Source organism: Ranitomeya variabilis, chromosome 3 (genome assembly GCF_051348905.1).
Source record: "Ranitomeya variabilis isolate aRanVar5 chromosome 3, aRanVar5.hap1, whole genome shotgun sequence".
NCBI lineage: Eukaryota > Metazoa > Chordata > Amphibia > Anura > Dendrobatidae > Ranitomeya > Ranitomeya variabilis.
In genome coordinates this window covers 131,718,453-131,742,059 of record NC_135234.1, presented here as the reverse complement: position 1 = coordinate 131,742,059, position 23,607 = coordinate 131,718,453, and positions in this window count along the sequence as shown.

Here is a 23,607-nt window from a genome sequence, read left to right as displayed (position 1 = left end):
AACGGCGCTGCAAGGCCCAAAAACCCTCCTCTACGTTATCCTATGTAGTGTTTTTCCACAAATTAGCTGGAGACGGGTGGAAAGACACTAATAGGATTTTTTTGAAAAAATTAGCAGCAGACTACACTACTTGGAAAAAAAAAAAAAAAGAACAGTATGAGGCAATGAACCACCCTCCCTGAACTGAATACAACCAGCTATGGATGGCCTATGTGGCTGCACTCAGACTAGAGAGTGGGCTGCACTCACACACACACACACACAGACCTTGCAGATCGCTGTGAAAACAGCGCTACAAGGCAAAAGCAAGGTGAATAGTAGGTGAACACAGCGGTTGCTAAATTAGCCTTTGGAAAGCACAAAGAAGCAAATCGCTATCTCTAAACTGGCCCTCAGTCAGCAAACAGCGTCCTGTCACTAACTGAATTCACAGCAGAGTGACCGCAAAATGGCGCCAGCGACTTTTAAACTGCATCATGACATCATTTCAGCAGCCAATCACAGCCATGCCAGTAGTTTCATGCCCTCCATGCTGAACAGGATGTGCCCACACTTGGAATCATTCTCATTGGATGAATTTGTGCAGTTTGAATCTGTGAACTTCCGATTCCGGTATCCGATACGCGGCAAGTATCGGAATCCCGGTATCGGAATTCCGATACCGCAAGTATCGTCCGATACCCGATACTTGCGGTATCAGAATGCTCAACACTAATCGTGGTCCTAATGTATTTCATCATTGGGTTGCATGTATATTGTTTTAAGGCTATTGAATTTTTAGATTAGGGGGGTGTTCCACTGATGTGTTTTATTTATGTCTCCCTATTATGTATTTGCATTTCTACACATTGTAACATTGGCCTGTTTGTTTGTTGTTTTGTTTTTTTGTATTTTTTTGTATTTGTTTCGCGTTAGGATATGTATTTACATTTATTTATTTGATATATATATTTGGCCATGTTGCTTGTTTCTTTGTTCATTTATTGTTATTTCATTATATGGTTGTCTATGTTTGTAATATTGTTTTCATTATTTGTCATATATGTGAGCCTTTTTCGTTGTATTTTTATTTTCCCTAAACCCTAGATTTTGTTTTTTTCTATACTCGCCTGTGTTGCGCCGGCTTTGGCGTCCTTGCTGCCATGGGAGTCCGGATCACGTGGGCCCGCGTGTTTCCGGTTCCGGATGGCGGCGGGACTGCTGTGGTTGGCGTTGTTTGCTGGCGGCGGCTTCCTCGCTGCAGCTCGGTGCCGGATCACGTGTCTCACACGTGTTTCCGGTTCCGGCTGGCGGCATCTTCGCCGTGGTTGGCATCCTCTGCTGACGGCGGTGTCCTTGCTGCTGCCTGGGGCCGGGTCACGTGTCTCTTACGTGTTTCCGGTTCCGGCTGGCGGCAATGGCGCCGTGGTTGGCGGCGAACGCAAGTGATGGTACTCTGCGGGGTTCATTGATTGTTGGCCACGTATTTAAGATGGCTGTTTTCACTTGGTCCCCCAGGCCCCCTGAGGAAGGAGCAGCGTTGCCGCTCCGAAACGCGCGTCGGGGTGGGTCCTGGGTCCCCCAGTTGCTGCACACACCAGATATGGTACATATACTTCTGTTTGCACCTATTTAGGTGTTTGATATCAGGCCTGTTCTACTTTATTAACTACTTTCTCTATTTATATGGGCTGGTATCTCATTATTACTGAGTGCTGCTGTGTGTGTTAGCTATGGGTGGTACCACAGGCCCCTATGTGTACAGTGTACTGTGGTTCAGTGTTTCACCACCCTTACCTTTGTCCTTTGTGCCTATACATTTATACTGTTTTTAAAAGGTATATTAATAAAAGTGATATTTTACGGGATATAATTGCGTTCTTGTGGTGATTAGAGTTTCATGTATGTGTGGTATCCATTTTTTTAACAATCCAGCCCTTGTTCATTTTTATAAGAGTCAGCATGTTCAGTTGACAGGTGGATGCGCTTATCTGTTATAATTCCACAAGTGGCACTAAAAACCCCCTCTGGCAGAACGCTAGCAGCAGGGCAGGCCAGGAACTCCAAGGCATAGTGAGCCAGTTCATGCCACGTGTCAAGCTTGGATACCCAATAATTAGAAATCCCGGAAGACGTTTGTACGATCTGCAATGTACTCCCCCAGCATCTTCCAAAACATTGCACTTCTTGTGACAGCACCCCTTGCCTCTGTCCCGGCATGATGAGAGGGTCTGAAAAAACTGTCCCAGAACTTTGCCATTGTTCCCCTGCCTGAGCTTGATTGTACTTCTATCTCTCTCTCTTGGACTCCTTGGTTGTACAACAAACTCTGATGTCTGCTGCCAGCGTTCTCACATGGGAATTTTCTAAGTAATTCCACTACAAGGGCCCTCTGGTACTGCAACATTTTAGTACACCTCTCTGACTCTGGCAGAAGAGATTGAAAGTTCTTCTTGTAGCGTGGGTCTAGAAGTGTACCAAACAGTAATGAGTGTCACCAAAAAATTTTATAATGCGAGGGTCACATGAAACGCAGTGCAACATAAATTCAGCCATGCGTGCCAGACTGCTAACAGGCAAGACTTCTGTGTTCTCACCAACAGGATGACAGGCCATGCTGTACTCATCATCCTCATCCTCCTCCTCCCTGTCCTCAGGCCATCACTGCTGAACAGACGGTATGACAGCTGTGCTTGTAGTACCGTCTATAGCGCATGAAAGTAGCTCCTGTTCTTCCTCCTCCTCCTCCTCATTGCATACCAATCCACATTGGAAAGACATTAGGCTGGGCTGAGTGTATTCCCCCTGTATGGTTCCTTGGTCCATGTCCTCATGCTGAGCCTGTAATGCATTCTCTTTAATTGTGAGCAGAGAGGTTTTCAGAATGCTGAACAGCGGGATGGTGACGCTAATTATGGCGTCATCGCCGCTCACCATCTTGGTGCAGTCCTCAAAGTTTTTTAGGATGGTAGATATGTCTGACATCCATGTCCACTCCTGAGGTCTTATGTGTGGAGTCTGAACTGAATATTGATGGCCATGTTGATGTTGGTAGTCAAAAACCGCCCTCTTCTGCTCACAAATCCTTTCCAACATATGCAGCATATAGTTCCAATGCATGGGGACATCACACACCAGTTGGTAAGCCAGAAGATGCAAATGCTGCTGAAGCACAGCAAGGGCGGCTGAAGCTGTAGCTGACTTTCTAAAATGGGCAGACGGAGAATATTCACTAGCAGATCTGGCAGCTCTGGGTAGCTTTTCAGAAAACATTGAACCATGAAGTTAAACACATCGGCCAGGCAAGGTACGTGTGTGAGCTCACCTTGCCTCAGAGCCGCCACCAGGTTCCGAACATTGTCACACATGACCATGCCTGGCTGTAGGTTCAGCGGTGTCTTCCAAATATCTGACTGCTCTTTCAGCGCTCTGCACAACTCTTCTGCATTGTGCGGTTTGTCACCTATGCAGATTAGCTTCAGCACAGCCTGTTGCCACTTGGCTGAGGCAGTGCTGCAGTGGTTCCAGCTTCTGACTGATGTGTTGATTTCAGAGATGGAGGCTGAAGAGGAGGAGGAGGTGCAGGAGCTGTAGACTGTGGGAGCAACCCTGATTGACGTAGGGCCTGCAATCCTCAGTGTGGGGAAGATGTGTTCCATCCCAAGGTCCAACTGGGTCGTAGCTTCCACTGTTACCCTAGTGTGCCGTCAGTGAGATGTACCATCCCTGCCCACAAGCACTTGTCCACGTGTCTGTGCTTAGGTGGACTGTCTTAGTAACAGCATTGTTGAGGGCACGGGTAATGTTGTGGGACACATGCTGGTGTAATGCTGGTATGGCACTCCGGGAGAAATAGTGGCGACTGGGGACCAAGTACTGTAATAATTATAGGGGATAACTCAGGAAACTCTTTGCGTGGAACAAGACAACTACAGGACACAGTTTTATAAGTGGTAAAGTCTATATTATCACACGGTGATTCAAACAGGTGCAGAGAGAAACTCAAGTCCACAACACTTGGTGTAAATGATAAACGCAGCTTAACAGTCTATAGGGAACTTCAGAGGAAAATGCAATCACACAGAAAGTCTATGAAGCACAATTATTCTTGAGGATACTTGACACGAATAAGTCCTTGTCTAGTCCAAACACAGATAGATATGCTTATAATGCAGTTCAAGCAATGTCTTAGCACAACCAAGAAGGCCTGGGTGATAATATGAGGTTTAAGCAGAGCAGCAACAGCTTACATGTCCAGCAAATGCAGATGGAAGTAAACACGAGCAGCAGATGAAGGAGGATTCAGTAATCCTCCTTCATCTGCTGCTCGTGTTTACTTCCATCTGCATTTGCTGGACATGTAAGCTGTTGCTGCTCTGCTTAAACCTCATATTATCACACAGGCCTTCTTGGTTGTGCTAAGACATTGCTGGAAACTGGTGTATGCAGCAGGAACTTAGAGCAGAGCAGCAGGATAACCACACAGGTTCACAGGAGCAGGTATATAGCCAGGGAGTCACCAGGGGCAGGAGCTGGATGCAAGGCAGAATACTCTAGCACAGACTGAAGGCTGGGGTGGAGCTTTATAGCAGGAAGACACAGTGCACATGAGACCAAAGACGCCATCTTGGAAAAGGGCAATAATGCACAAAAGGTAATAAAAATGTTCAGAGTCCTGACAAGTACCTTGGGACGGCCGCCGCCATCAGGTTGCAGAAAGCTTCTGTCTCAACAAGCCTAAATGGCAGCATTTCTAGCGCAAGCAGAAGAGAAATATGAGAATTGAGGACTGTGGCATGTGGGGCGTTGGCTGGGTATTTCCGCTTGCATTCCAATGACTGGGGTATAGACAACTGAAGGCTGTGCTGGGACAAGGACGTGGACGGGCTTGATGATGGTGCTGCTTGACTGTGGGAAACACCAGGTGCACTACCAGAGGCAACTTCACAGGCATGGTGGACTGGGGATTGGCTTCTATGCAAAACAATGGAAGAAGCAGCAGTGTCACCTGCAGACAGTGGTCCCGGAGCCTGGGGTTCAGCCCACAAAGTTGGGTGCTTTGCTGCCATATGTCTGATCATGCTGGTGGTGGTCAGGCTGGTAGTTTTGCTACCCCTGCTGATGCGGGCATGGCAGGTGCTGCAAATGGCCTGTTTGGTGTTATCGGCAGAGTCTTTAAAAAATAACCATAAACATAAGGATGAATGACCTCGGGGAGATCAAAACATCCAACACCGCGGAGACACCATCACGTGTTTCTCAACGCAGTGATCCAGAACACTGCTCCCATCCCTAAAGTGAAATATGCAAATGCATGTAAAAAAGCTGCAGAGACACCATCACGTGTTTCTCAATGCAAGCAATAAACAGCCAGGTCTTTCACTGGGAAGGAACAACCACAGGAAGGGCAGCATCCAATAAAGGAAAACCACCTATGCAAAAACATGGTATCCATGCACAGACAGCTGTTTCGGGGTATTTGCCCCTCATCAGTGTGGAGTAGGAAACTGGTTATTAGGAGCAGTGCCTAGTGAAAAGACTATAAACATAAGGATGAATAACCTCGGGGAGATCAAAACATCCAACACTGCGGAGACACCATCACGTGTTTCCCAACGCAGTGATCCAGAACACTGCCCCATCCCTAAAGGGAAATATGCAAATGCACGTAAAAAATGCATTTTTGGATGTTTTGTTCTCCCCGAGGTCATTCATCCTTATGTTTATAGTCTTTTCACTAGGCACTGCTCCTAATAACCAGTTTCCTACTCCACACTGATGAGGGGTAAATACCCCGAAACAGCTGTCTGTGGATGGATACCATGTTTTTGCATAGGTGGTTTTCCTTTATTGGATGCTGCCCTTCCTGTGGTTGTTCCTTCCCAGTGAAAGACCTGGCTGTTTATTGCTTGCGTTGAGAAACACGTGATGGTGTCTCCGCAGATATCCTACATGCATTTGCATATTTCCCATAAGGGATTGGGGCAGTGTTCTGGATCACTGCGTTGAGAAACACGTGATGGTGTCTCCGCGGTGTTGGATGTTTTAATCTCCCCGAGGCCAATCATCTGTGCCTTTACAGCCTTTTACTAGGCACTGCTCCTAATAGCCAGTTTCCTACTCCACACTGATGAGGGGCAAATACCCCAAAACAGCTGTCTGTGGACGGATACCATGTTTTGGCATAGGTGGTTTTCCTTTATTGGATGCTGCCCTTCCCGTGGTTGTTCCTTCCCGGTGAAAGACCTGGCTATTCATTGCTTGCGTTGAGATACACGTGATGGTGTCTCCGTGGCTTTTTTACATGCATTTAAAAAATAACCAGACTCGGGAAGATCTAACAGTTGGAATGGCAACTTCCCTCATGTTAGTGTTACGGGGAACTGATGCACGCCTTCTGTCTGTGGCCACCACACTGCTTCTTCCTGCCTGTTGGGGTGATATGCCTCCTTCCTCATGTGTGCTGCTGTTCTCACTCTGCATGTCCTGCCTGGTTGGGTCAGTCACTATGTCATCCACCACCTCGTCTTCCACATCCGCACCCTGCTCCTCCTCCTGACTTTCTGGCAATTGTGGCTTATCATCGTCCACCTCTTGTGACACTTTCCCACCATCGCCTTCATGTGACCGCGGCTGTTCAAAGCTTTGGGCATAGCTACATGCAATCTCATCTGGCCCCACTTCATGTTGACCAGCCGAGAGTCCGGAATCTTGAGAGGGAAAACTGAACAGCTCTTCGGAGTGTCCAAGTGTGGGATCAGTTGTCTCAGGGCACTCGGCATGGTGGGAGGAAGGAGGATCAGGGTGATGAATATCCGGTTCACACTCACCGCTGCTCAGATGTGACCATGTAGAAGACATGGTAGTGGTGGTGGCTAAGTGACTGGAAGCATTAACCGCTATCCAACCAACAACCATTTCACACTGCTCTGGCTTCAATAGTTGTGTTCTGCGATCCCATAGAAACTGGGACAGGAAGGTCGAGGGAGAAGATGTGGGTCTTTGTTGTGACATATTGTACTTCATGTTAGTGGTAAAATTTCATCGATATTACTTGAGTTTATTTATATAAAAAAAACAGAAATATGGCAAAAAAAAATAAAATTTTGCAATTTTCAAAGTTTGAATTTTTAAAATAGTTAATAAGTAAAATTTCCCACATGTCTACTTTGCATCAGCACAATATTGGAAACAACATTTTTTTGTTAGGAAGTTATAAGGGTTAAAAGTTGACCAGCGATTTCTCATTTCTACAACAAAAGTTACAAAACCATTTTCTTTAGGAACCAGCTCACATTTAAAGTCACTTTGAGGGTTGTGCATGACAGAAAATACCCCAAAGTGACACCATTCTAAAAACTGCATCCCTCAAGGTGCTAAAAACCACATTCAAGAAGTTTATTAGCCCTTACGTGCTTCACAGGAACTGAAGCAATGTGGAAGGAAAAAATTATCTTTTTAAAAAAAAACATTTTACTTTAGAACCAATTTTGTATTTATTTTCACAAGTTTAAAAGAGAAAATGAATTTATCCTGAATATGCCGGTACCCCATATCTGGGGGTAAACCACTGTTTTTGCGCACAGCAGAGCTTGGAAGAGAAGGAGTGCTATTTGACTTTTTCAATGCAGAATTGGCTGGAATTGAGATTTGATGCCATGTCTCGATTGGAGAGCCCTTGATATGCCTAAACAGTGGAAACTCCCACAAGTGACACCATTTTGGAAACTAGACCCCATAAAGAACTTATCTAGATGTGTAGTGAGCATTTTGAATCCCCAAGTGCTTCACAGAAGTTTATAACGTTGAGCCATAGAAATAAAAAAATGTATTTTTTCCACAAAAATGATCATTTCTGCGCCAAATTTTTTTTTGTCACAATTGTAACAGGATAAATTAGACCGCCAATGTTGTTGTGCAATTTGTCCTGAGTATGCTGATACCCCATATGTCGCAAGGCAGAGCACGGAAGGTAAGGAGCGCCATTTGACTTTTTCAATGCAGAATTGGCTGGAATTGAGATCGGACGCCATGTCACGTTTGGATATCCCCCTGATGTGCCTAACAGTTGAAATCCCCCACAAGTGACACCATTTTGGAAATTAGACCCCTTAAGGAACTTATGTAGATGTGTGGGGAGCACTTTGAACCCCAAAGTGCTTCACAGATTTTTATAAAGTAGAGCCGTGAAAATAGAAAATCTTTTTTTTCCTCAAAAATGATTTTTAGCCCGCAATTTTTTATTTTCACAAGGGTGACAAGAGAAATTGGACCCCAATAGTTGTTGTTCACTTTGTCCTGAGTACGTTGATTCCCTATATGTGGGAGAAAACTACTCTTTTGGCACACGTCAGGGCTCGGAATGGAAGTAGTGATGTTTTAGAATGCAGACTTTGATGGAATGGTCTGTGTGCATCATATTGCATTTGCAAAGCCCTTGATGTGTCTAAACAGTAGAAACCCACCACAAGTGACCCCATTTTGGAAACTAGACCCCCCAATGAGCTTATTTAGATGTGTGGTGAGCACTTTGAATGCCGAATTGCTTCACAGAAGAATATAACCTAGAGCCATGAAAAAAAAAAAACCTTTTTTTTTGCAAAAGTTATTTTTAGCCCCCATTTTTTATTTTCCCAAGGGTAACAGGAGAAGCCAGTTTGGGCACACGGCAGAGCTCAGAAGGGAGGGAGCACCATTTCACTTTTTGAATGCAAAATTGGCTGGAATCAATGGTGGCGCCTTGTCGCATTTGGAGACCCCCTGATGTACCAAACAGTGGAAGCCCCCAAATTCTAACTCCAACCCTTACCCCAACACACCTCTAACCCTTTTCCCAGCCCTAACCATAACCATAATCACAACCCTTACCCCAACACACCCCTAACCCTAATCCTAACCCTAACCCTAACCATAACCCTAATCCCAAACCTAACCCTAATCCCAACCCTAACACTAATCCCAACCCTAACTCTAATCCTAACCATAACACTAATCCCAACCCTAACTCTAATCCCAACTCTAACCCTAACCCTAATTTTAGCCCCAACCCTAACCCTAACCCTAAATTTAGCCCAACTTTAACCCTAATGGGAAAATGGAAATAAATACTGTACATTTTCATTATTTTATTATTTTTCCCTACCTAAGTGGGTGATATAGGGGGTTTACTTGCAATTTTTTTTATTTTGATCACTGTGATAGGGTCTATCACAGTGATCAAAATGAACCAATAGGATAAATCTTCCTATTGTTGCCAGGTGCCATCTGTCAGATCTCGGTGGGTGCATTGCGCATGAGACCACCATTTTCATACCAGAAGAAGAAGCCAGCGGCCATGGGGGAAGCAGGAGGACCCAGGGACACCGGAAGACACTGGAAATGGTCGGGGAAGGATCGGGGACCCTATTTCTCTGTCCTCTGATGTGCGATCACATCAGATGACAGAGAAATTAAATGGCAAATCGCGCTTTTTTTTGCGGTCACCATTATACGGTTAATAGCAGCAAACACAACCCGGGGGTCGGTAACAACAACCCGAATCATGTTCATGATACCCCCGGCAGCCAAGACCCCGGAGAAAAAACGACTCTGGGGGGCACTATACACTTTTTCCACTGTGCCATTAATTAATGGCGCTGTGGTTTAAGTACCCTTAACTACCGCCGTTAATAGGCATATCGGTGGTCGTTAAAGGGAAGGTGTCGCATTTTAGTTTTTGTAATAAAAATGATTGTTTATACAAACAATTATTTTTAATACAAATTTAAATTTTTTAACTTTAACATTTTTTTATTATTAATTATTTTTTCAGCCACTGGGCCCCGCCATTTTGCTTTGCAGGAGTGTAAGTGTAGCTGCACGATACTTACACTCTGCAAATATTGCTGCCCCAGGCATAGGAGACTGCGGTCGGATGCCAACCCTATACTTTACATTTTGCTGCTCCCTGCTGTGATCTGGCCATGCCCCCTGAGCCATCCACATCACAGAAGAGGCAGGAGATCTGCGCCATCTTTCTGGAGCTCACAGTGTGTCTGTGAGCTCCAGTTTCCCAGTATAATCGCAGGAGCCCTGCGGTTATAGGAGGAGACCAAGGACGCACAGGAGGGAGAAAGGAGTAGCATCGGCAGCAGTGAAGTAAATATCAGTGGGGGAGGGGAGAGGTAATCTAAATCTATCCTTTTTGATGCTGACTCTGAGCAGTGTATCTCCTCCCATGTGTGTTACTGTCCTGAAACATGTATCTAATCCTCTCCTGTGTGATACTGACTGAGCTGTGTATCTAATCCTCTCCTGTGTGATGCTGTCTTCTGAGCCATGCATCTAATCCTACCCTGTGTGATACTGTGCTGAGACATGTATCTAATCCTCTCCTGTGGGATACTGTGTGCTGAGCCGTGTATCTAATCCTATTTTGTGTGATGCTGTCTGCTGAGACGTGTATCTAATCCTCCCCTGTGTGATCCTGACTGCAGAGCTGTGTATCTAATCCTATTCTGTGTGATGCTGTCTGCTGAGACGTGTATCAAATTCTACCCTGTGTGATACTGTGCTGAGCCGTGTATCTAATCCTCTCATGTGGGATACTGTGTGCTGAGCTGTGTACCTAATCCTGTTATGTGTGTTACTATATGCTGAGCCATGTATCTAATCCTACCCTGTGTGATACTTTGCTGAGACGTGCATCTAATTCTCCCCTGTGTGATCCTGACTGCTGAGCTGTGTATCTAATGCTATACTTTGTGATACTGTCTGCTGAGCTGTGTATCTAATCCTCTCCTGTGTGATGTTGTCTTCTGAGCCATGCATCTAATCCTACCCTGTGTGATACTGCGCTGAGACGTGTATCTAATCCTATCCTGTGGGATACTATGTGCTGAGCCGTGTATCTAATCCTATTTTGTGTGATGCTGTCTGCTGAGCCATGTATCTAATCCTACCCTGTGTGATACTGTGCTGAGACGTGTATCTAATCCTACCCTGTGTGATCCTGACTGCAGAGCTGTGTATCTAATCCTATTCTGTGTGATGCTGTCTGCTGAGACGTGTATCAAATCCTACCCTGTGTGATACTGTGCTGAGACGTGTATCTAATCCTCTCATGTGGGATACTGTGTGCTGAGCTGTGTACCTAATCCTGTTATGTGCGTTACTATATGCTGAGCCATGTATCTAATCCTACCGTGTGATACTTTGCTGAGACGTGTATCTAATCCTCCCCTGTGTGATCCTGACTGCTGAGCTGTGTATCTAATGCTATACTTTGTGATACTGTCTGCTGAGCCATGTATCTAATCCTATCCTGTGTGATACTGACTCAGCTGTGTATCTAATAATACTGTCCTGTGTGATACTGACTGCTGAGCTGTGTATCTAATCCTCCTATGTGTGATACTGGCTGCTAGGCCGTGTATCTAATCCTCTCCTATGCACTCCTCTCCCCCTGTTATGTGTGATCTATATGGCGGTATTATGTGAGATCTTTATTGCGGTATTATGTGAGATCTATATGGCGGTATTATGTGTGATCTATATGGCGGTATTGTGAGAACACTGGCGGTATTATGTGAGATCTATATGGCGTTGTTATGTGTGAAGTATATGGCGGTATTATGTGTGAAGTATATGGCAGTATTATATGAGATCTATATGGCGGTATTATGTGAGAACACTATGGCGTCATTATTTGCGATCTACACTCACTGGCCACTTTATTAGGTACACCATGCTAGTAATGGGTTGGACCCCCTTTTGCCTTCAGAACTGCCTCAATTCTTCGTGGCATAGATTCAACAAGGTGCTGGAAGCATTCCTCAGAGATTTTGGTCCATATTGACATGATGGCATCACACAGTTGCCGCAGATTTGTCGGCTGCACATCCCTGATGCGAATCTCCCGTTCCACCACATCCCAAAGATTTCATGTTGTTTACGCCAAATTCTGACCCTACCATCCGAATGTCGCAGCAGAAATCGAGACTCATCAGACCAAGCAACGTTTTTCCAATCTTCTACTGTCCAATTTCGATGAGCTTGTGCAAATTGTAGCCTCAGTTTCCTGTTCTTAGCTGAAAGGAGTGGTACCCGGTGTGGTCTTCTGCTGCTGTAGCCCATCTGCCTCAAAGTTCGAAGCACTGTGCGTTCAGAGATGCTCTTAGGCCTACCTTGGTTGTAACGGGTGGCGATTTGAGTCACTGTTGCCTTTCTATCAGCTCGAACCAGTCTGCCCATTCTCCTCTGACCTCTGGCATCAACAAGGCATTTCCGCCCACAGAACTGCCGCTCACTGGATTTTTTTTCTTTTTCGGACCATTCTCTGTAAACCCTAGAGATGGTTGTGCGTGAAAATCCCAGTAGATCAGCAGTTTCTGAAATACTCAGACCAGCCCTTCTGGCACCAACAACCATGCCACGTTCAAAGGCACTCAAATCACCTTTCTTCCCCATACTGATGCTCGGTTTAAACTGCAGGAGATTGTCTTGACCATGTCTACATGCCTAAATGCACTGAGTTGCCGCCATGTGATTGGCTGATTAGAAATTAAGTGTTAACAAGAAGTTGGACAGGTGTACCTAATAAAGTGGCCAGTGAGTGTATATGATGGTATTATGTGAGAACTATAGGACAGTATTATGTGTGATCTGTATGGCGGTATTATGTGAGAACACTATGGTAGTATTTTCTTCAGAAAGGGGACCCCATCTAGGGTAGTTCTGACTGAGCACCTGCACACGGGTCTGGGGTAATAGATGGGCAGCATCACCTCCATTTAGGTGCAGTCAGGGAGGGCTGGTGAGGCAGCTGAAGAGAGGGGTCTCATTTTTATTGTTACTATATGGCTACATTTCCCCCCAGCGTCACCCCGTACTGTGCCTGTAGCCTCACTTTCACACATCACCAGGACAAGAGGGGAATGGGGTCTTTGCATGCAAAGTCTGGATCAGAACAGGCCATCAATCCATAGAAATGTTTCCTGGATTTCTGTGAAGCAGACAAGCAGTCGGTCCATCCATGTGTATAAAAGACAGCGCTCTATGTACAATCCCTGGCTGCTCTGTGCACCAAACATGGTGCCTCCATACATCAGCACACTGCTATCCTGAAATACTCTGTGCTGCTGTCACCCTGCTCCCTCCACCATATATCTCCCAGAATCCTTGCTTCCTGCCATCCTTGGTGACTGTCTACTTGTCAGTATAACTTTGCAGTCACCATCAAAATGGCTGCTCACTGTGTTCCTGAATATCATCCTCTCTTATCCCTTAGCAAACACTCAGGAGGGGAGGAGAGGAGACATCACACACATCAGCAGACTCTGCCCATAATTACTGCAGTGCAGTAATGTGAACTAGTTGTACACTAGGTTTTTGTCAAATTTAATTAGCTGCTCCCCCTAGTGTTTAAAAGTGGAAATGCCAAACCTTTTAAAATTATTTTTCATATTTTACTAAATTATAAACAAATGATAATATTTTTTAAGAAAATTTAAACATTAATTCTTTACATCTTTTCAATCACTGGAAAACATTTTTTTGTATGTTTCCCTTTAAGGGGATAATGTTGCTGCAGATCTCTTGGCAGCCTCCCAGAAAAAATTTGTTCTTGTCTTTTCATCAATTTTTGAGGGACATCCAGTTCTTGGTAACATTTGTGTTAAATTTAAGCCACTTCTTGATGCCTATTTTACAGTGTTCCATGGTATGACTAATGCCTTGGAAATTTTTGGAATTCTTCTGACTGATAGATTTCAACAACTAGATCACTTTGTTATGTTGTAAGCTGTTTATGACCATTTGTTTTGTTGCAAAATGCAACTAAGAATATATAATGGAAATCCTTCTAAAACAGCTAAACGTTAAGTGATGGTAGTTGTCTACTGAATACTGTTTAAGGCCGGTTTCACACGTCAGTGGCTCCGGTACGTGAGGTGACAGTTTCCTCACGTACCGAAGACACTGACACACGTAGACCCATAAAAATCAATGCATCTGTTCAGATGTCATTGATTTTTTGCGGACCGTGTCTCCGTGTGCCAAACACGGAGACATGTCAGTGTTCGTGGGAGCGCACGTATTACACGGACCCATTAAAGTCAATGGGTCCGTGTAAAACACGGACCTCACACGGACGTTCTCCATCTGGGGTCCGTGTGCGTGCAGGAGACAGCGCTACAGTAAGCGCTGTCCCCCCCACATGGTGCTGAAGCCGCGATTCATATGTTCCCTGCAGCAGCGTTTGCTGCAGAGAAAATATGAATAATAGTGTTTAAAATACTGATCTATGTGTCCGCCGCCCGAACCTGTGCCCCCCCACCCCCTGTGCGCCCCCCCCGCTGTTCAGAAAATACTCACCCGCTCCCACGTTGGCTGTCACTCCTTCCTCTCTGCCCCCATTTTCTCCTGTATGCGGTCACGTGGGGCCGATCATTTACAATCATGAATAGTCGGCTCCACCCCTATGGGAGGTGGAGCCACATATTCATGACTGTAAATGATCGGCCCCACGTGACCGCATACACTAGAAGCCACGGCCAGAGCAGGAAGCAGCGAGGGAGCGGGTAAGTATTTTCTGAACAGCGGGGGGGCGCACAGGGGGTGGGGGGCCTGCGGGCAGATAGATCTTTATTTTAAACACTATTATTCATATTTTCTCTGCAGCAAACGCTGCTGCAGGGAACACATGAATCGCGGCTTCAGCGCGATGCAGGGTACCACACACGTGGGTACCACACGCTCCGTGTGGTACCCACTCGCCATACGGGCGGCACACGTGTGCCGCACGTATGGCCTACGTGAGTTCCCAGGCACACGGACACGGATAACTCCGGTACCGATTTATTCCGGTACCGGAATTATCTGGACGTGTGGGACAGCCCTTACATGAGTTTAAATGTGATTGACTAGTTCTGAAAACAACCACATTCTCAATTATAAGGTGTTCACACTTATGCAACCACATTATTTTAGTTTTGTTATTTTATTGTCCCCTTTAAATTAGTTCAGTTTGTTTCTGAATTGATTTGTACAGATTATGAGTGACAATAAAGGTAAAAAAAAAGTTCTGAAATAATTCTTGTTAGCATGATTGTTTATCAAAATCTGTCATTTTAAAAGAGGACTTTTTATATCCACTATATAAGTGCAGTGACCAACCCTGCCGCACTCAGAGCTCATTGGTGTAAACTTTAAAACATGAATTTATCTAAGGCTACATTTCCATGATGAGTATTTAATGAGCTTCCGATGTTGCAGATGTGCAGCATTTCTGGACCAATTAGTTAAATTATATTCCCTTTGTTTCTTCATTACATTTTTTAGTGTGTTTTTCATTTATGTTTTCATCTAATTTTTGATGCTTCTGGGATATTTTGTCTCCTTCTAGCTGTTATGTTTTAAAGTATTCTTTGTTTTTAAAATTCCCCGGTGCTTTGCATTGCTAAAACTTTATTGATACAATCATGTGTGGTGAAATGTGTTTTTAATTTTTTTTCCTAACGTAAATGCTCTAAAAGCATATATTCATTTTTTACCTGCGGATATTCTGCATTGAATGCAATTTAATGAAGAAAATCTGCAAATAAAACTTTACATACCATCAAACAAAATTGAGATGTTTCAGACTTCAATCACTTCAAGACTTCAGTTTACTCTGTGAGAAAAAAAAGAAAAGTAAAGTGGGCATGATATAAATTCGATTTACTTTACTCGACCTATGCAGAGAAAATACACTGTGTGAAAAACTCAGCAAAATTTAATTGTGGGAACTCAACTTAAAACTTCAAAATGAAATTATACATGCAACGTAAAGATTTAAATAGCATGAGGGCCTGGTTCACATGATTGTATTTTTGGTCCACGTGCGGTCCGTGATAAAAAAAGACAGAACTCGGACCAATGGTATTCGGTAGACCAGTGCAGATCAATGATTGTTTTTCACTGACTGAACCTGTGTGTGAAAAAATTTGCAACATTCATTTGTTCCTTCCCTAAATCAGATTAGACTCTTCAATTCCATTGAAGCCATGGTCTCCTGTAATAAAACAAACATAAAAAAATATGTATCCTGCATTTGTCTGTTATTCTGTCCCACAACGTAATCCTTGTATGGGAATAAACAGTTTTCAACCCGGATGGTGCAAAGATGCGATCCTTCAGGCTGAGAACCACTGAGGAATGAGTGAACATTGTCCCATGCTAGGGCTGATCGCAGCGAGAGCAGGGGACAGTGATGTCAGCTGTGTTCACTTCAGCATCTGGCGCCAAGGAACAGCGCAAACAGTACCACTTATTTCCAGGTGTCGGTACCGTCTCATTGATGACACAGAGATGACAGTGTGCATGTGTGCGGGTCATGCGGCCCGTGCTGCTACCGGAAACACTGACTCCTGAAAGAGCCCTTAGTGAACTTGGTTATTTACCAAGCTTGGGCCGACTTTTGATGATTTTAGGACAAAACGCACAGAAATCAGAACAAAAATCTGAATGCGTAACATTTGTGTCAAATTTGAGATTGGCGAACATTTTCCGTTTTCTGTTCGCTCATCTCTATTTATAATTCATTTTTCAGTTCTATTTTTCTAAATGTATTTATGTTTAAATTAGTAACAATTTCTAACACAGTTACTTTAATTTTTCATAACATATATAACATGAGCTCAGGTAATCTCACTTTTAGCTTTGTTTCTCTATGAGAAATGACTAAAAGTTTCCTTTATAGCACTACGCCCCATCTTTATCTTATAGATCAGTTTAGGCTTATATTTCTGTTTCTGTTGTTTCTCACCAGCTAACATTCCATATTTAATGCTCTGATGACCATCTCCATTCACCCACACAGTCATCCTTTAAACTGAAGATTCTTTGTCATCCTCTGCTGGCCAGGCTTTTATAAGCTGCAGCAACACTAACACTGCATGCTGTCAGAAAACAGAAGATCAAGAATGTGAGGGGGAAGTTTCATTTGGATTTTATCATTGTTTAATCACCCAGACAAAATATGCTTACAGTATATATAACTCATATACAATTGTTCTTTTATGTTAGCTAAGTAGTCTGCAACTATGGTCATTAGAGAAAAACAACATAGAAACAATGAAAGAGCAAAAATAGTATCTATCTATCTATCTATCTATCTATCTATCTATCTATCTATCTATCTATCTATCTATTAACACATTTTTCTTTTTTTTAATCTTTCCAGGGTAATTTTGCTTCTTATGCAACCACTATGTATCTTGTAGTATATGTCAGTGGATTGCTTTTCACACTGACTGCAGAAATGTAATGGCTTGGATCAAGGACACGTTACAATACAGAAAGAAAATATTATCCCAGTTTTGTGGCATCTCATACATTATAATAACATGTGACATCATTGTATGTTTTTCCTATACTGTGAGGTTATTGTTGCATGGCAGTCTTTTATTCCATCTATTATCTGTATGCTATGATGTAATATAATTATTATTAGGCTTTGCTTATATAGAACTATCATATTTTACAGTGTGTTAAAGACATCATCATCACTTTCCCCAATGGGGCTCAAAATCTAAATTCCCTATAAGTACATCTTTGGAATGTGGGAGGAAACCCATGCAAACAAGGGGAGAACCTACAAACTCCTTGTAGATGTTGTCCTTGGTGGGATCTTAACCCTGGACCCCAGCACTGCAAGACAGCACTGCTAACCACTGAGCCACTGTGCTACCCAATAGTGTGCATTATTCATACTCTGTGGCATCACTGTAACATTTTTGTGCTGAAATCTTTATAAGTAGATGTTCTCTGTACTGTGACATCACACTGCAAATAATTACACTTTTTTTACATCAGTGTGTTCATTAACCATATATAGTAAGAATATCTAAATACCCACTGATAGGAGTATTATCAACTCAAGGACCCACAGGTGTGATATCCTCCCTCTATACCTTTTTGCTAAACTCTTAGGCTATGTGCACACTTTGCGGATTCCACTGCGGATTATTCCGCAGCGGAATTCCAAAATCCGCAGTGAAAACCCGTCGCGGTTTTTACTGCGGATTTACCGCGGTTTTTACTGCGGATTCTTATGCAGTTTTTCATCTGCCTTTTCCTATTGGAGCAGGTGAAAATCAGCAGAAAAGAAGTGACATGCTGCGGAATGTAATCCACAGCGTTTCCGCGCGGCTTTTTCCGCAGCATGTGCACAGCGTTTTTTGTTTCCCATAGGTTTACATTGTACTGTAAACTCAGGGGAAACTGCTGCGGATCCGCAGTGGTCAAATCCACTGCAGATCCGCAGCAAAATCCGCAAAGTGTGCACATAGCCTAAAATTGCAGCCACTCAGCTCGCTGTAGAACGTAAGTGGCGACACTTAGTACCCTCTATCACTGATGATCAGTGGAGCGATATCCTGGAGGCACATACGATGGTGTCTCTTGCTGCAAATAACAAGTTAATACAATTGTATATTCTTCAGCAATCCTATCTGACCTCAAGTAAATTACATAAATTTGGTAGAGGGGCAAATGATGAATGTCATAGGTGTGGGGAATCGGGGGTGGATTTGTGGCACCTTATTTGGAGCTATAGAATTATGCGAAGATATTGGAGTGAGGTTATAGCTACATTGGATTGGATAATTGGTATACCAATCGAATGTAATCTGGAGTTGTGCATCCTGGGTGTCGTGGATGAGGAGATGTGGGTCCACCATGACAGAATATTCCTTCGGGAAGTTCTATTTAAGGCTAGGAAAGCGGTTGCGTTGAGGTGGATAGGGAGAAATCTCCTTCGATTAATCAGTGGAAGAAACTAGTGAATGACATAATTCCTTATGAAAACATATTATACAGAAACAAAGGATGTCCCCAGAAATTTCAGAAGATTTGGGAAAGGTGGTGTAACTCACCGTTGACGCACATGGCTCCTGGAGCTATGGCCTCTTCAATCTTGCGATATAGTCCCTGATGTATATCCAGTCTGGACCATGAAAGTGATGATTTGTGTAGGATTAATAACATGTGTCTATTATAACCTGACCTGGAACGAGCTTAAAAACTTTTATAAAGACTCTGTTGATTAGGAAGTGCAATGCCTGGTAGAATATACTATACTGAAGGTTATGTTTTATTTGTTTGTATACTTTATTATTGAAGGTATCATGTCATATCTATGTCAATATGAATGTTGATATATGGATTATTTTGACTCCATGCTATGATGCCATATGTTTGTTATCTTATTTTGTGGAATCCTTCACTAAAAGAGTTTAAAGAAAAATGTATGTTGTAACATCACTGTAAGCATTATACCTGTACCCAAACAATATTTTACTAGAGTAGAGTGAATAGAAAAGGTGCATATGACGTCAGGTACATCTGTGCTTTCCCATATTGACTTGCAGCTATCACATCACAAAGTATAGCCCAGACAATCAGGCAGGACTATCACAGTCTATGGAAAACCTGCATGAACTATTTTCGGGTGACGCCGGATTGTGAAATATTGAACAAGTAATACAAACAGTGTGTGTTGCACCACTGCAGTAGTAAAGAAGGTAGGTTTAGTTGTCTTTGAAAAATGCAGAGATTCAAGTGATAGGAATGAAAGAAGAGAGCTGGACCCAGCTGTGCCATTAAAGGATTACACAGTGTAGGTTGCAGCTCCAGAATTTTGTTATATATATATATATATATATATATATATATATATATATATATATATATATATATATATACTGTATATATATTTTTTTTCATGCTGAAGCAAGCAGCAGGCCAACACAATATTACATAAAGTAGAAAAATCTAAACTGTGTGTCCAATAGAGAAATTGTTCATGTCACAAGCTACATTATAGAGCTTTTCCATTTTATGTTCAGTCTTTTTTGGCAAGTGGGAATAATTGTATTAAACATACTAAATAAAACTAATTGTGATTATATCACAAAGTATACATGACACAAACTTATTTTATGACATACTGTTTTAATGGTCAAATATGATATTTGTACACATCATATTTAAAAAGTGGTTTGTTACTGCTGATGGATTTTTGGATATGCACCTAGCATTTGTTGATGAGTTCTCTTTGGAAAATGATGAATAATTCTGTTAAAAAAATACATTTTTTGAATCCAGACAGTTATCTGTCTGTTGATAAAAACAGAGACAAAAATAAATTATATTGTAGTAAAAAATGTTTGTTAGAAAAAAGTGTCAATGGATGGGGTGATAAAAAATAAAAAAATACCATAACATCTGGCAATATATATATGGGAGTCACATCGGCAGATGCACCACCACCAGCTACATTTTTAGTAGGGAAAACTGTGACATCAACAATGTATTCCTACTATTATATTATAAAGATGCACAGTTAAGGAAGAAGAACAACAAATTCTGCATGTTTATTGTATCCCATTAGGTGATTAAAGACCCTCATGGACAATGTTACTTGTAGCACAATGTAAAAGAGGGAGAAGAGGAGAAGTAGGAGGTGCAGAGGCAGGTAGATGTGGAGGTAATGATGATGACAACACTCACTATAATGAACAACTATTAAACCGGGGTGTGGAACATTAACCTTGGGTACTGCTGGTGAGATATATGTTTGATTGCTTGTGAAATGATAGACATATTATCATAAAAAGATGAATATTAAATTGCCTTGCTTTTACACCCTCATTGAAACAGGGGAATGTTTTCCAACTTCCAAAAGTAAGTCAAAATGAATGCATTAATACCGTGCTAAATTGTGTTCCTTTCTAGGCAAAGCTCTTACTGAGCAGACATTTGCCGATCACATTTCTGACCAGTAGACTCATCTCTGTTTCCACAGAGCCAAATCTCCATCTCTTGGTTAAGTGTTATGGCTAAAACTAGCTCAGGCAACAGCCACAATAATAGTTTATATCCCATAATGGGCCAGATGTTTATTTCAGCAGAAAAAAACACCACATAAATAACTAGGTTTAGTCATTCTTTGACTGTGTCACAATCCCATCAATTTCTTGGACAGTATATTAGACCAGTGACAAGAACTGGCCCAGTTTGTCTTATGAGTACAAACGTTTCCAACCTCTATTGTACTGTTGTAAAGGGTATTCAGCATAGCAGATAGACCAAAGTGTCCTTTGGGAATGTAGATAACCTTACATCTATCAAAATGAATTAGGCATGGATTATTTCCACTTTCCATTCACCTATGTCTAATGGCAATCAATAGATTGGCCATAGCACCTGCCTGGCTGCCCATTGGGTTCTTGACTATTCTCTTGCCGCAAGTGCTGATGTTCTCAGACAACCAGGCAGGCATGGCTTGCTTGTCCATCATGCTGCTTCTTCTGGGGCTGGCAGTGCTGAACCCTGTACAGCAGGACATCTCTTGGCCTGTGTTCACTGCCACTGCCACTGCTGATAGACAGCCAGCCACACAGTTATAGTATGTCCAATGTTTTCTACAGTTATACTGTCTAAGGAACTCTACCCTGTGCAAGATAAAAAAAAAAGAAGCTAAAACAGCTTACTAAAAAAAAATTTTTTGCATTTTTTTTAAAAAGTCATGGCTATTTTACTTTATAAGTAGCAAACTTGCTGTTGATTCCTTAAAGTGGATAATTTTTCGGTGGCTTGCAGAAAAGCTATTGTTACTTCATTATTCAAACAGCAAACCTGTTGCTGATCCCAAAAGGGATAATTTTTGGATGGCTTGTTAAAAAGCTATTGTTTATCCATTTTCAAAGCAGAAAACCTTTGGTTATTCCCCAAAAAGGGATAACATTTGGCGAAACACTAGACAAAAAGCCATTGCTTCTTATCTGTGCACTGTTTATATATAAATAAAAGTATTTAATATCCAGCTCACCCACTAGTTGTGTGAATTTCTTCTTTCAGTGCGCATACTGATGGCTTGTGCTGATAGCATTGCTGAGTAGAAACTGGACAGGGATCTACAGCACAGAACAGAGGGAACAGAGGGATAAATATCCTTAAAAACAATGTTTATTGATAAAATTGTTAAATATTATGTTTAAAAAAACACTTATCAGAGGCATGCACAACTTTTTTTAAAATATGTTTTTATAACAATTTTTCAATAAACATTTCTAAGACTATTTTTCCCTTGGCTCTGTGCTGGATATCCCTTTCCTGTTTATGTATAAATACCAGCAAGCTACGCATTTGCTGGCAAAAAGGATCATTTATAGTTCATATTTTATATTTAGAAAGCTTAAAAAGTCAGTCAGAGCAGCATTTTATTAAACAGGCTAGATTGCCACCATTTATCATTTGTTTAACCGTAGCTATATATGTTGAGGTCACACTGATATTACAAGGGCTGTGTTTGCGGTAAAGAACTTGAAAGAGGATCAATACAGTTCTAGTTGACCAAAGAGTGTGATACACGTCTTTTCATTGCATTTGGAGGTTCTTTGGTAGGTACGATTCACAGAGAAACGATTAAAGATTTAAATATTGTGGAAAATTTCAAAAAGCTGGACAATTAGAATTTCAAAAGATTTGCTCTTCCAGTTCTAATTGTTACCATTATCCCTGTGTAAATAAAATCATTTTCCATATTGTAGACTAGCTTCTAAAAATGGCCATAGTGAAGTGGGGCCCTCTAACAATTTCCTGATGTTACTTTTCATATTTCTGTTGGAAAATAAGTTTAATTTTGCCATTTTTTCAGGTTTGTCTTCTATTGATTGAATTATTATTTTTTAAAATTCCATTAGTCTTTTAATAGAAAATTGCACAAGAAAACATATGGCAAAAATGTTTTCATCTCGATTATAATTAACTTATTAAATTGTGAATCCCACTATCATTAGAGATGTGAGAAAGCCTAGATGTAGATTTTAGAGTCATCTGACATACACTGGCTGCAGTCAGACATTCCAATTCCCTCAGGCAATTGCTATGGGAGGTCATGAACTTTTGTAACAATCTCTTCCTTTCTAGCACCTCAAATGACTTGGCTGGTTGTTACCTTCTATTCTCAATTTAACAGTCAACTATGAACTAACAATAGGAGTCTTTACCCTCTCTATGTGGTGTTATTATGGATTAAATAACTCAATAAATAAGTGCTAACTTTTCAGGAAATAGATTGAAGACTTTTGGACTTAAGTGTTGCTATCTTTCAAATTAAAATCTCAATTAAAATAAGGTATTATAAAAATTTAAGAAAATGTGGTTCCGTGGCTATATATTTAGATTTATAGCATTTTACACTCGGGTCCTATCTTCATTTTCCACTGTGGTCTTGTATTTTTTATCCACAGGCACTTTTAAAAATCCTACATACTTCTATAACATATTATGCAAAGGATCATGCACCAATTTTTTTTTAGCACAGGATTCTTAGGAAATCAGGTACACCAAAAAGAAAATAGTGCACAAGGCATATGCTCTCTACTGGGGTTGAGCGAAACGGGTCTTTCATTTTCATAAGTCGCCGACTTTTGGCAAAGTCGGCGTCTCATGAAACCCGACCCAATCCCTGTGTGGGGTCGGCCATGCGGTACGCGATCTAGGCGCGAAAGTCGCATTTCGTATGACGCGTTTAGCGCCATTTTTGCAGCCAATGAAGGAGCGGTAGAGTGCTGACGTAGGTGTTAGGGGGCGTACACAACAACA